General features: G+C 39.8%; 1 protein-coding gene across 2 annotated transcripts in view; it reads right to left on the bottom strand.

The window, feature by feature from the left end:
- B4GALT2 (beta-1,4-galactosyltransferase 2) overlaps positions 1 to 13,798 on the bottom strand; it is a 1,309,500-nt gene that overhangs the window by 1,090,820 nt on the left and 204,882 nt on the right. The gene's annotated exons all lie outside the window — the stretch shown is intronic.

Raw genomic sequence — 13,798 nt, 5'->3', positions numbered from 1 at the left:
GCAGGGGGAGACCCCCTGCACGCCACCTCCCCCTACCTTATCCTATAACCTTACCTCACCCCCACCTATTTTATTTTAACTACTTCCCCTACCAAATTCGAAGAAAAAACGCTTTGAAGATATCCCATTCGGGGAAATGGTATTCGGGAAAATGTGTGTATTCGATGGATGCTTTACTCATAGTATTCGTGAAGCTGGTACATCAGTCTGCCCCTGCTCTCAGTCCCAAAACATTCTTAAATTCTAACAAGTAAGCATTTCCCTCATGAAACAAGTTAATAAGTGCAAATCGCTCTTTAGAGTGATGTGATACCCTCTTAATAACCATTTCCTAAATCATTAGGAAACCAATAGACATAAAGCAATAACTAAAACCCAACACAGAGACTACATAGACATCAGAACTATCCGCTCAAATAACAGCCGAATACCACCATTAAACATCCACAAATGCCAAGCACTCAAAACATTAGCCCAAACAATATTTCTAATAGCCATCTGAAGATCACATTATATGATGATGATGTCACTGCATCCTCCATTATACTACTATAGTCAGAGTCTCTCACTCCATCCTACACATAGATAATGGCTCTCTCCAAACAACCACATGCCGGTCCTCATGGAGGATGGTCCAGATGCTCCCCTTCAAAGTAGCCATCTTTAGACACTGGGCCTCATTACGAGTTGGGCGGTAATGCCGGCGGTATTACCGCTGGTGGTATTAGCCCTACTGCCAAACCCCCGGCGCTATTAGCGCCGGATTACGGGTTTGGCGGTAATGTTAATCCCCATTCCCCATTGAGCCCATTCTGGAATGCCCCTTTCCCCATTGGGCTCAATGGGGAATTTTCACGCTCTTACCGCTGGCGGATTTCTCACCGGCGGTAATAGGGTGAATTTATGGCAGATTTCCCCCAGAGCTGGGGCGAAATCTGCCAAAGTCCTGATTTGGCGGACCCTTAAATCCGGCGGTAATAGCGCTACCGCCGGATTTAAGGGTTACCGCCAAAGTCGTGATCAGGCCCACTGACTAGTGTTCAAACTAGAGACCTATCATCCAAATACTCTTACAAGAAAACATCCTTGAAACATTTCTGGTCATCCAGCTAAAAGGGCACTTTAACAGCCACTGCCTGCTCAACAACTAGCAATCAGGAATCCGCCCTTGCTGCAGCAAAAAATTAGGAACAATGCATGTAATTGACAACACCCTTGCGATAAAAGACACAGGTGGCCCATGCATTTTGATGCTCTTTGACCTTATGGATACAAAACTCTCTTGGCCAGACTCTCCACCTGCAAGTACATCAGTGGCTGAGTTGGTAATTCCCTCTCCTCACTAGTAGAAAACTGTTTGTCAAAATAAGGTCTTCCAGACGGTTAGGGAGAATTCTCAGACTGTGCTAATTCCCTCCACCTTAGAGACCCCCAGCAACTTTGCAGGATTTTGAGGACTTGATTTTTTTAATCTGGAGAGAGTGAGACCCCTTTTTCCCCACTCTCTCATGTATTTTATTGTGATTTCTGAGCTTTGTGTTTCTTTTGGTTGTGGAGTCTGACAAACTCCATAGGTATCATCTTTAACATGTGTCACACAGCACCTTCAGTGCAGTGGCACAGGGAAGTCTTTCGGATTACCCAAAGGTTTAAATACCTTCTCTGGGATAAACTACTGTTTCCCAGAGCAGTAAAGTAAAATTGTCTTTCCTTACATTTGTAACTTTCTAGACCCAGCACACACTATCTTACAATAGGGTGATGGAGGGGTTACCTAGTATCCCCTTTATGTTACCCATTCCTCACTGAATGGCTGGTGGCAGTGGTTAGTTTTAACTACCGTGGTGTGCATTTACTGCGGGCTGTGTTCGCAGCTGCAGTGAAGCACCCAAGGGTGCCATTTTTGTCAAAATGGCCCGGTCTTCTTTTTCGCAATTTCTTTGTGGAAAGGCCCTTCTTGGATTTACTCGGCGCCCCAAACCAGGTTTGGTCCCATTGTTCGCTTTGCCTTTGGCGGGATTCACGAGTGAAGCCCGCCTCTGGCTCCAGGGTGTCTGGTGTGGGCAGGAAGTGAGGGAGGTGCCCGAAACTCCTGGTGCTTAGTCTCTGTGGTGATGGGCTGGCTGACAGTCCGGCAAGGACAGCCACCCTGCTGGGTGACTGACAGCTAGGCTGGAATGAATGGGAGAGAACTGAATAAAAGGCAAGGATTTTGGTTTGGAGGGCAGAGTCACTGGGCGAAGGAACCGAAGAAGAACTTGAAGAGAACGCCTGCTGCAACTCCTGCACCGTTGGTTTGCCCGGTGAAGCCCTGCTGCTGTGCTGAAACTCCAAATTTGTATCGACAGAGAAGCCCCTGCAAGGGCGAATTCTCCCCTTGAGTTGGTGGGACCAATCAACTTCAAAGTAAGCCACCTGGACATCCTACCCAGAACTGGTTAAATTTCCACAGAGTTGCTGCTGGAAACCGTATAGCCAGGGAGAGGAACACCAGATTGTGTGCGTTGCTTTTGAGTTGGCCAAGAGCTCCAGGAAGATCCTCCAGACTCCCAGGAAGCAGGACTGACTGAGCCTGAGCCTGTTCAACAGAGAGTGGGACCCCAGAAGTACTTCAGCTCCTATAGACTTTTGCCTTTTGACTTTGGCTTAGCCTTTTTCACTTAGTAGAGGATCTGAAAGTATTTGCCTTTTTAAGAATATTTCTGGTCTCTTGTATGTTCTAACTATCTTTTCCTTTGACATATTCCTACATGATTCTAAATGCAACAGTGGTATATTAATGTCCCCAGCACCCTAGCAATTGAAGTCACCTGAGGGTGTAGGTTGTGTCTGTGGGCCATCCCACTGATTTAGAAACTTTAGGAGTGTGTATGTTATGAAGTGTATTTGAGTGTTACTGTTATATTGCTCCCTTCTGAAGAAGGCTTATTCTAACTGACTGATAAATAATTGTTTATTCAAGAGACCTTGTGTTTAAGTGTTCATTTGAATACTTGTCGCTGTGAATCTCTATGTAACTCCCCTACAGCTCACATTGACCCCTCTTGAGATAAGCCTGGCTGCTCAACACGCTACCAAAACTGTGTAGTACAAGCTTATACCAAAGGTTGGGTTTTCTATAACTGTAGTCAGAGTTGTTGTATTGCACCCAAAGGGTACTGCATACAAACTTTGCCTAACACAGATGGCCTACCCCAGTACCCTTTGGATTTTCCAAAAGGTCCATAACCTAACAAATGGCACATGGTTAGTAATGGTGCCGGTGTGTCAATGAATTTTCAGCCGGTAGGGGCTGGTACTACCGGTAGGTAAGGCCTGCCGGTAAATTCACTACCCCTAGTGGCAGACTTGTAGTTTGCCGGTCCAGAAAAGGTACCTTATTTCCTGACCTCAAACTTATAATGGGGGCAATGGTCTTAAGTTGTATATTGAATTTGGGATTCACACTTACCACAGTCAAGCAGCTAAAATGTTAATGTTAATGTTAAAGGATATTTGTATTGCGCACTATCACCGCCGGAGTGGTCCCCTGGCGCTCCGGTAGATCTGAAAAGGAAAGGGGGTGGGGGTAAGTTAGTGGGAACGAGCGGGATAAGTGCAAGAGAGCAGTGAGGTGCGGTTGGCAGCTTCAGTTCGGTTAACACTGTTCGCTGAGCTTGGGGATGCTTTCAGGTTTGTAGCCGCTATGTGTGGTTTGTTTTGTTGTTACAGTGTAGTGAAGTTTGTGTAGTTTGTTGTGCTTTAGGGTTGTGGTTGTGTTTGGTTAAGAGTTTGAGAGGTGTATGCAGAGGGGTGTGTTTGTTAGTGGGTTGGTTATTGGCCCCGATATCTAGAAGCGATATGTGCTAAATTTCCACTTCCTTTCTATATGTGGAGCGTGAATATCTCAGCATTTCTGTCCAGATCCGGCACTGGCTAATATTCACAATCCTGTCTATATATGACACACGCCAATATTCACAATTATATCCAAATGTGGTACTGGCCCACCTTCAAAATCCTGTCTAGATGCGAAGCAAGCTAGCACTCCCAAATCTAACTAAAAGTGGCATTGGTAATATTCCCAATTCAGTCTAGATGTGGCAATGGCTAATATTTTCTATTCTATCTACATGTGGCACTGGCAAACATTCATAATCCTGTCTAGATGTGACGCAGGCTAATGTTCACAATTCTATCTAAGTGTGGCACTTGCTAACAATGACAATTCTATTTACGTGTGGCACTGGCCAACATTCACAATCCTGTCTAGATGTGACACACGCTAATGTTCACAATTCTATCTAAGTGTGGCAGTTGCTAACATTTGCAATTCTATCTAAGTGTGGCACTTGCTTACATTTACAATCCTATCTAGATGCGAGACAGGCTAATGTTCACAATTCTAACTAAATGTGGTACTTGCTATCATTCACGATTCTGTCTGGTTCCGACGCAGGCTAATGTTGCACTTGCTAACATTCATATTTCTAAGTGTGGCACTTGCAAACATTCACAATCCTATCTAGATGCGATGCAGGATAATGTTCACAATTCCATCTAAGTGTGCCACTTGCTAACATTCATATTTCTAAGTGTGGCACTTGCAAACATTCACAATCCTATCTAGATGCGACACAGGCTAATGTTCACAATTCTATCTAAGTGTGGCACTTGCTAACATTTCCAATCCTAAAATCATAACAAACTCAATCTAAATGCGCATGGCTGTAGTCTATCTAACGCTAAACTCAAAAAATAAGGTTACTCTTCCTCAACGGCCACTCAATCCAGCCCCAAATCTAATCATGGCAGAAAACATGGCACTTTTTATAATTCACCCTCACTCTCACCTATTCAAAGTCCTTCTGCCTACGCACTGACCGGTAACCTATCCTTCAAATAGCCATGCCATGACAGTATCCTACACAGCTTGGTTTTTCCTGAGCATCCTCAAAACATTCGAAAAGCAATATTTTCCAGCTGTAAATGTTTGGGACATGTTGCAAGCACTACATCTCTTACGCGTTGATGGGGTAATGTTCAGCTTATAGGTCTAGCCAACGTCCCTGTGGCACTACTGAAGACTGTACGTCCTAGCTGATCAACATGACCGCATCATCCCAACACTAAAAGAACATTGCTGGCGTTCCCTTCCTGCACAGCTCTGTTTCACGACTGCCTCATGTTGAAGGACAGCCACACCTGGAAACCCAGCTACCTTGCAGAGAGACTACCCACCTCTGCTTGCTCACCATCAGATGCTCTTCCGTAGCATGCATTGAAATCCTGTAGGCATAGAAAGAGATAACCATGAATAAAGCTTTCACCATCAATATTCTACACTCTCCACAAAACCAGGAACCTCTCTATCCCTCCAACGCATCTTTCCAAACTGTACCCAAACTGTACCCCCCACCAGCCATAAACTATTTCACCCCTTCACCTTCCCCTGATCACAGAACTGCCCACCCTCTCCCACAACCTGATCTATGTACACTCCTTGGCTTATTGTCAGATGTGATATACCATGCCTCTATTTAAATGCATCTAGTTTTGTGACAATATGTAATCGTTACCATGTGAAACACTCTCTTAACTCTCTGTGTTATTTCTAAGCTATATTAATATCTTACATTAAATCAAATTGAACTAAACCGTCTAGACAAAATATCAGAATTGAACAAGTATGTTATTACCCACTGGCTATGGTGGGAAGCAAAGCTGGTGTCAGAAAGCTACAGTCCATCTCAAACCTCACCCAATTGCATGACTTTAAGACAGTGGTTCTTCAATACAGCATCTTCAAGAAACTGATTGGCTACATCAAAAGAAAAATAATATTGTGCTACCTTTTTATAGAATAATGTATTCACATGAAATACATGTTGGGGATCTTATAAATCCCCTTGGATCTCTGATTGGAAAAAGTACACGTTTGTATAAATTACACGGCCTGCTGCCTCACAAATTCTTTGCCACAGTACTCCTCAGGGACTTATAATATCATTATAATGTAAGATTGGATATACATTAAGTGACACTGGCAGTGATCTGTTAAAAATGGCATGACTAAAAGTACTTGGGGATGCGAAATTGTGCCTATTTCCATGGTTGCAATGTGTTCATTATTGATATGAAGGAGGTCTCCTGGACAACGCAGGTAAATAGACAACAAGTTACATTATTCAGTTACAGTAAAGTCCACAGGTTCTCAAGACAGGGACCCACTGGCTCCCACCACCAAGGCTACAACTTCTACCTCCCCGTGGTGGAACACCAGCGACATTACATTCTGTCTCTTATATATACACATTCTCACATCAATCGTTCTCTTTGCCCCTCATGCATCATAGACTGGCTTGCATTCATCCATAACACAAAAGGTTGGGTCACACCAACACCACTGTAGCACTCAAGGGCAAGTGAAGGCCATGTGTCCTCAACCGCATACACCAGTAGAAAGATCCCATCCAAACATCTAGACACACCTTCCATGCCAACATTCTAATAGAAGTCTGGAACCACACCCCCATGCATACGCCACATCCACCACTCACCCTTACCCACTCACATATAATAATTCATACCACCCCACCAGGCAGCACTTCCTAAAACTCCACATCCACGCAGGCACATCAGGCAGTGCTTTCTAAAAAACACACCTGGAACCCAACTGGCCCTACAATAACATTTGATATAAACAATATGCATCTGGCATGCATGTTCTCACTCCACTCCATACCACATTCACACTTTAGGTAAGTAGACATCAAGTTACTTTATTCAGTTACAGTAAAGTCCATAAGATATTAAGACAGGAACCCACAGGCTCCCACCACTCAGGCTACATCTTCCATCTCTCTGACATAACATTCTCTCACTCATGCATACACATTCTCACTTTCCATCATTCACTGTGACCGCATGCATTCCAGACTGGCTTGCATTCATCCATAACACAAAGCACAACACACCAATTACCAGAGCCGATAAAAGAGGAAATAGTAACATTTGGGTGTTGCCCTAAAATGTTAAAATCTCTTACATACACTAGAGAGGAAATTAGTTATTTATCTGTCAAGTCCTTTTTCCAACACAGCAGAGAATACCCACAAAGGTGACAGGTTTTTACATCCTATGCAGTGCTATTCTCATCCAGTTATGCAAAGGTAGTCCTTCATGGGAATTTGCTATTAAAACATGCTTGTGCATAAGGTAACGTGTGAGTATACTTTGATAAGGATGTTTTCTTCAGATTCACTGTATGCATCTGGTATAGCATTGCTAAAATCAATGATGCCAAATTAGCTTATCATATAAAAAAATCCATTATGCCAAGTAAGCACATCACGATCATGTTTTGGATATCCCTTTGGCACATCATTGCCAGGTTCCATCATGCCCAGTTATCACAGCTTTGAGAGATTTCCTTATGCCAAGCTAGCATAGCGTGGCCATATTTGATTCAGGTAGGTCCAGTTAGCACAGGTTAGACTGATTCTATTAGGCCCAATTACAACATTATTGTCACAATCCAAACCCTGATTTCATCATGCCCAGTGAGAACATAAAGGTATGGTTCCATTAAGTCCATTTAGCACAGAATGTCGAGCATGAATCGGCACAAGTTAGCCAGCAAGGAAACCACCTGGTAAGGCCAGATATTACAGAATGTCCAGGCTTCATTAAACAAGTCAGCACACAGTAAGCCTGACTCCATTATGCCAAATAACCAAAACAAGGCCAGTTCTTATTATGCAAAATTAACGCAGCAAGCCCATGTCATTTCAACCCAGTCAGCTCAGTTGGCACAGCAAAAAACATTTAAGTTATCCAGTAAGCACAGCATAGCCTGAGTTCATTAGGCCCACCCAGCACGGATTGGTCCCAATCCACAGTGACTAGTTAGCAAAGAAAGTAAACAATCCATTATGCAAACTTAGCAAATCAAGGAGTAACCTCAGTCAGGTGCTATTCTATAATACACACTAAGCACAGAATGGTAAGATTCATTAAGAACAATTACCACATCAAAGTCATATTCTGTTATGCCTGTTTAGCTCACTCAAATTCAGTTGTGCTCTTTTAGCACAGCAAAGCTTGATTCCATTATGTCCAGTTTTCTCAGCAACACTAGAGTCCATGGTCTAATAGAAATAGTGATAACCGTTTATCTGCACAACTCCCTAGAAATCAACTTCATCCACTCTACTCTGGTGGGTGTTTTTGTTGAATAGAAGATATATTAGTGTTTAAAATGACAATAAAAATAAAATTAGAAAAATGGATGACCTCCACAAGTAAAATCAAATCAACCACATACAGTAAGGGTGCAAATAATTTGGAAAAGTTAAACATTAATAGATCATCACCTCATGTTGATCATACCGATAACTGAAATTATACATAACTTTAGAATACATAAAATCGACTAAAACTACCACTTTATGAGGGTGAGTTAAGATTAAAAAATAGCTAGAAACCTTTGATGGAATCAGTAGCTAAATATACATCTATCTATATATAAACTCATGAAATAACAATCAGACACAGACTAATGAGAGAACATAAAATATTATATTTATACACTGCCTAAAGCATAAGATGAGACATTACAAGGGACATATCTAAGAAATAGGGGAGGGAAATTGGTTAAGCTCGTAACTAGATAAGAGAAGACAGGATAGGAAAAAGGGACCCAGGAAGAAAGACACATAGCACCTAAAGTAGCAATCATAAATTTAAGTGTAATATTATCATCTAGAAAGGTGAAGAAATCAATTTTTTATTATTGTATTAGAAATCATAAAATGCAAATATATCATATGAAATCAGCAGTTGAGGAAACAACAATAGAATATAATGCAAACAGTACATATAATTTGAATTCATGACGATTTGGTGCCTCAATTGTTGTCAAAGAAATGTAGTCATTGATGTATCCGGTCAGTGCAATTCTACAAATGTTTTTTTGCAATATACCTTTCTAGTCTAGGAATTGCACATATACAATTCCACAAAACATTACTTATTTTCAGCACATTTCGAGTCACATATGACCAACTGTAGAGAAAATACAATCTGTAGGGTAAATATGCAGATTGTACTCTAGCTTGATCTGAGTCAACAACCTATTAATACAGTGAGAACAGAAATAAGAGGCGTGAATCCAAATATATTTTAAGTTACAGAACATTTCTTCAAAAAGTACAATGTACATTCAGAATTCATAAGCGTATGACACTGTATCTGAATATCATGTCAGACATAAGAGGGATAAGGCTGCCTTTCAAAATAATTGTATAATGCAAATGTTTTTCTGTTTTGCATGCAGCCATCTTGCATGAAGAACATGCAGACTTATACATATTGTATTTTAATATTCTGCAAGGAGATGGTAGACCAAATGTGCTTTATAAGTTATATAGATTGAATACAATTTTTTGATACGCCTACAATTTGTTACACTGTCATTACCAGTAAGAATTAGACAAAGAGCAGTTTTTTTCCTTTTACATGTAACCTCGAAATGGCAAACTTAGAGGTAAACTTAGATCAAATCTGGTGAAACCTAACATGTGCTTATCCAGGGCTTACCTCTATTAAGACAAGTCATTCAAGTGTTAGCTTTCTGTGAAAAAGACCATATCCTTAGTCAGTGAGTAAACCATTAAAAGAGATGAACAGACAGAGCTGTTGTTTTAAAATACCAGGAAAATAGACCTATATTTGAGATACAAATTGGCTTCAGCTCAATTCCATGGTCTTTTTATGCATGGTCTTTTTATGCATGGTCGAAAAATTATGAAATCTGGTAAGCCAACTTCAGTGGAAAGGATGTATACACAAACCCTGAACCTTGACCCAGCAAAACATGTCATATGCACTAAAGAAATGCACGTAAAAGTGGCAAAAACATTAAATGCATATGAGCTCTGATTTTGTAACCCTTTTTTCGATTCAAAAACCAAGACTGGATTTCAATTCAGTGATGCAGCCCAAATCACACACACCTAGAAAAAACAGAGTACAAAATGTTCATTTGCTACTAGCCATTGGCTAGCAATATTTTACTCTTGGCACGAAGGAAATCATGTGCTCTCTGTATGTATAGAATTGAGGTGGAGAGTGACTTTTTTTATCAGTGGCTAGTAGCATGAAAACATTTTGCAACCTAGAAAAAGCATATATTGAAAAATATGCATTAGTAATACATGCACATAACTGTTATACCTGCAGCTATAGACACATGACAAATGTTTCCAAATTCAGAATCTTCATGTGATTCTACATGTATAGATCTCATTAACGGGACAGGTCTGTATAAGCGATTATAAGGAAAAGACATATTTCAGTCCAACTTGATCATAATTACTTAGGGGTGGGCTAAGCCACAGCTAAAAGCATCCCTTTATGATATAGTAAGATATGTTGGGCCAATCGCAGCAAAGAGGAGGATTGTATTGGGTGTCAATAATTGAAGGAGCCTATCACAGGCTTTGTCCAATCCAAAAGGGCTGCCTCAAAGGAAGCTTCATGAGTGGAGTTTGCAGGGTATTTAAATTTAAATACATAGGATGTGGGGGAGAGATTTTAGGAAAGCAAGAGAGGAAAAGAGCATTCAGGACTAACAAAGAGCTGATTGGGGTTCCACCTGGATGTAGCTGATGAAACTTCTCCTTACGAAGGCCATTTCAGAAGGACCTGAATGCAGATGTCTTTCCCAAGAAAGAACCAGATTGCCTGAGAGGCATTTGGAAGCAGGGGTACAAACTGAAAGGACGAGCTTACATGAATGAAGATCCTTGAGCTGTTGATATCCCTACCTCTCAAAGGCCTTTAAAAGACAAATCAAAAGTGAAAATAATAACTCCAGTGCATTTTGACACATGTCCCCAGAATTAAATAAATCCCAGACAGCTTTGTAAACAAGAGAACTTTGTTTACAAGCCAGGTAATTAAATTCAAACTGTGTGTATGTATATTTAACATAGAATGCCCTAGAACTTATATTTGTGGAGGACAGATGACAGTAACCAATTATTAATTAATTTGCTAGGTTTTCATAGGATCAAATTGGTGTACACAGAGAATCACAGATTTTCCGGGACGGCACATCTTCTTGAACTGTAGAAACCATAGTTTACATAAAAGGAACATCAGGAATATAGTTTTCTACTCTTCAAAGGGGAATTTGAAGGAGGTTCGTTCTCACTATCCATTAAGAAGAAAATAATATAAATTTAAATAACCAATATTTTCTCCAGATAATGTTGCACTAAAAATAATTGGTTCTCCCTCAAGTGGACTCTAGAGCCAATTAAAGTTAGCTTGTTGATTCTATTTCAATTTTATAATCTCACATTTGTGTGAATCTTTAAAGTGTCCATTTATTTTGCTCTCCAAAACAAATGATTCTACCCATATCACAAGACTTTAGATACATATAACCAAGTTTACCCTACCAAACATTATTGTACCTGTGTCCAAGTTAATCACAAACAGTGCCCAACATTTTAAAATGAATCAATTAAGGGCTTGCAAAATCTACTAGTCCACTCTTATAGGAAAGCAGATTTTATGAAGGGCGAGTACAATTTGTATGGTACTCCACCTTGCTGGTGAGTATGGGAGTGTTTGAAACTTTCATTTGACTTCTAATACAAACAAACTTTGTTTGCATTAAATGGCAAATAGGTCTCACTGTGCATGGCTGCCCTTTTGGTGTGTGGTGTCATGCACCATATTAAAGAAAGCACTAGTAAATATGTTGTCACCCATGACCATGGAGAAAGTGCATTTCTCTTTGGATGAGGATTTAAACTAGAAAACCTCCCCTGCAGGTCTAGTTAAATTGTCAAGGCCTTGCATTTTATGTTAAACCAATGTGTGTTATATGCAAACACCTTTCGATGGATTCAGAGAAAACAAAGTGAATTGTGTGGCAAAATGTATTCTTAGAAGGGTTTTGTCTTTTTAAAACCGACAAGCAATGGTCATTTGTATGTTTATATTGCGTACCGTTTATTTTATTTGTTGGTATCGCACAGACCCGGAGGTAATTTACATTGCAGCTATATCTGTCTGAAGAGGGGTAGTGGGAGGGTTGTGGGGTTTAAGCGGGGTAGAGGTCTATCGGAGGACCTCCAATAAAAAAAATTGTAAAATAAATATTAACATGAGGAGATATCAATGTCATTTTGGTGAAGTAAATTACCATTTATTAATTTACTTCAGCAAAATTACATAGAACTGTTTTAAATTGGCGAGGACTGTATGTTTGTCTAGAAAGTTAGTTGCTTTTATAAGTATGGATGTATATATTGTAAATGTAAACATTAGTGAAGAAATAGAAGGCTGGTTGCATTCTTTTTCTGCAGTCAAGATATCTGTATCTATGTATAATACGTTGGGAGACTTCTCCAGCAGTGAAAGTTAGGGGACCACCTTTAACCTCTTTGTTTATTATTTTAAATAAAACAGAAAATTCAGATTAAAAGCAGCCTGCTTCTTATCCCATATTTTGTGCAGGGTTTGTCATAGTGGGGGTATTAGCCTAAGGACATTTTTCCGTAAAAAGAATCAAACGTTAGAAATTGAGATATATTTCATAGATTGAAGTCACTACAAACAACAGGGGACCAGCAAGTAGCAGCAACAGAATTTGCTGCAAATCTAGAAAGTCTCACAAGAGTACAAACAGATTGATGCATGAAAAAGTAAAGTTTGCACTAAACCCACAGCTATTGAAATAGAGTAGATTTAACCCAAGTTTTTCCCAAATCTGCGAGACGATTCAATACCACAAATAATGTAATACATTCTTCTCTATCCATCCAAAAATGCCTGAAGCGATCAGAAGCCCTAAGCACACATTTATTCTAATTTTATTATGATCATTTAAGTAAAATAGGAGGCCCCATATTACCACCAAAAGAACCATAAATCCAACGTTTTGCACTAATTCTCAGATGATAAAATTGAAGTCTGCATTTGAAAGATCAAAAAGTCGAACTAAGGCACTTAATGCATTCTGTCTGCACTTGACATAAATGTACCCTCCTTATATATTCCAGAATCATTTGTTCCACAATTACTTGGCAGGCATTCGTAAGTATTCTTATGTTATAGCAAATAGAAAAGCAGGTTTATCAACTATTATCCAGATTGTGTATAAATCACAAGTTTTCTTGGATAACGAAATTATCAAGAACCACTTCTCATACCACAGGCCGATAAATTCAGTTTCTCAACAAATTATAATGGATTTGCTAGGGGTGTTTTAAAACCGTCTGGTTTAATTAAGTTATGATATTTACAGTGTATGTTAAGGTCTTTAATTTTGTGTGACCACATTTAAAACCTGTGATATGATTATGCTTTATAATGAGTTTTAATAATGACCTGATAACGAAAATAAACATTAAATGGTATATGTATATGAATACTCCTAGCCAATGAAAAGACAGCTAATAAAAGGTATGACGGACCACAAGAGAACTACATTTCAGGCCTAACCCTTCTGATGAGAGAACATTGATCATAAAAATTCAACCCAATTTTTCAAAAATAGATAAATTCTACGGCACGCGCCACTAAGACAAGACATTCTGACTTTAGCTGATTCAAATCTCCTTTGTAACAAAACCAGTTTTATCATCTTTGACAAAGAATGTGATATATGTACACAACATATCACCAAGAGCCTTAGTAAGAATTTAACAGTTATACAGCAAAAAACATAGATTAGCAGCTCTGGGTCTTTAGCGGGTTTGGGAATGAGCATAAGAACCGCTTTTCGAAAATGAGCCTAATG

This window comes from Ambystoma mexicanum, chromosome 1q, assembly GCF_040938575.1.
Source record: "Ambystoma mexicanum isolate Mex_15411 chromosome 1q, UKY_AmexF1_1, whole genome shotgun sequence".
In the NCBI taxonomy this organism is placed as follows: domain Eukaryota; kingdom Metazoa; phylum Chordata; class Amphibia; order Caudata; family Ambystomatidae; genus Ambystoma; species Ambystoma mexicanum.
This window is presented reverse-complemented; position numbering and strand designations above follow the sequence as displayed.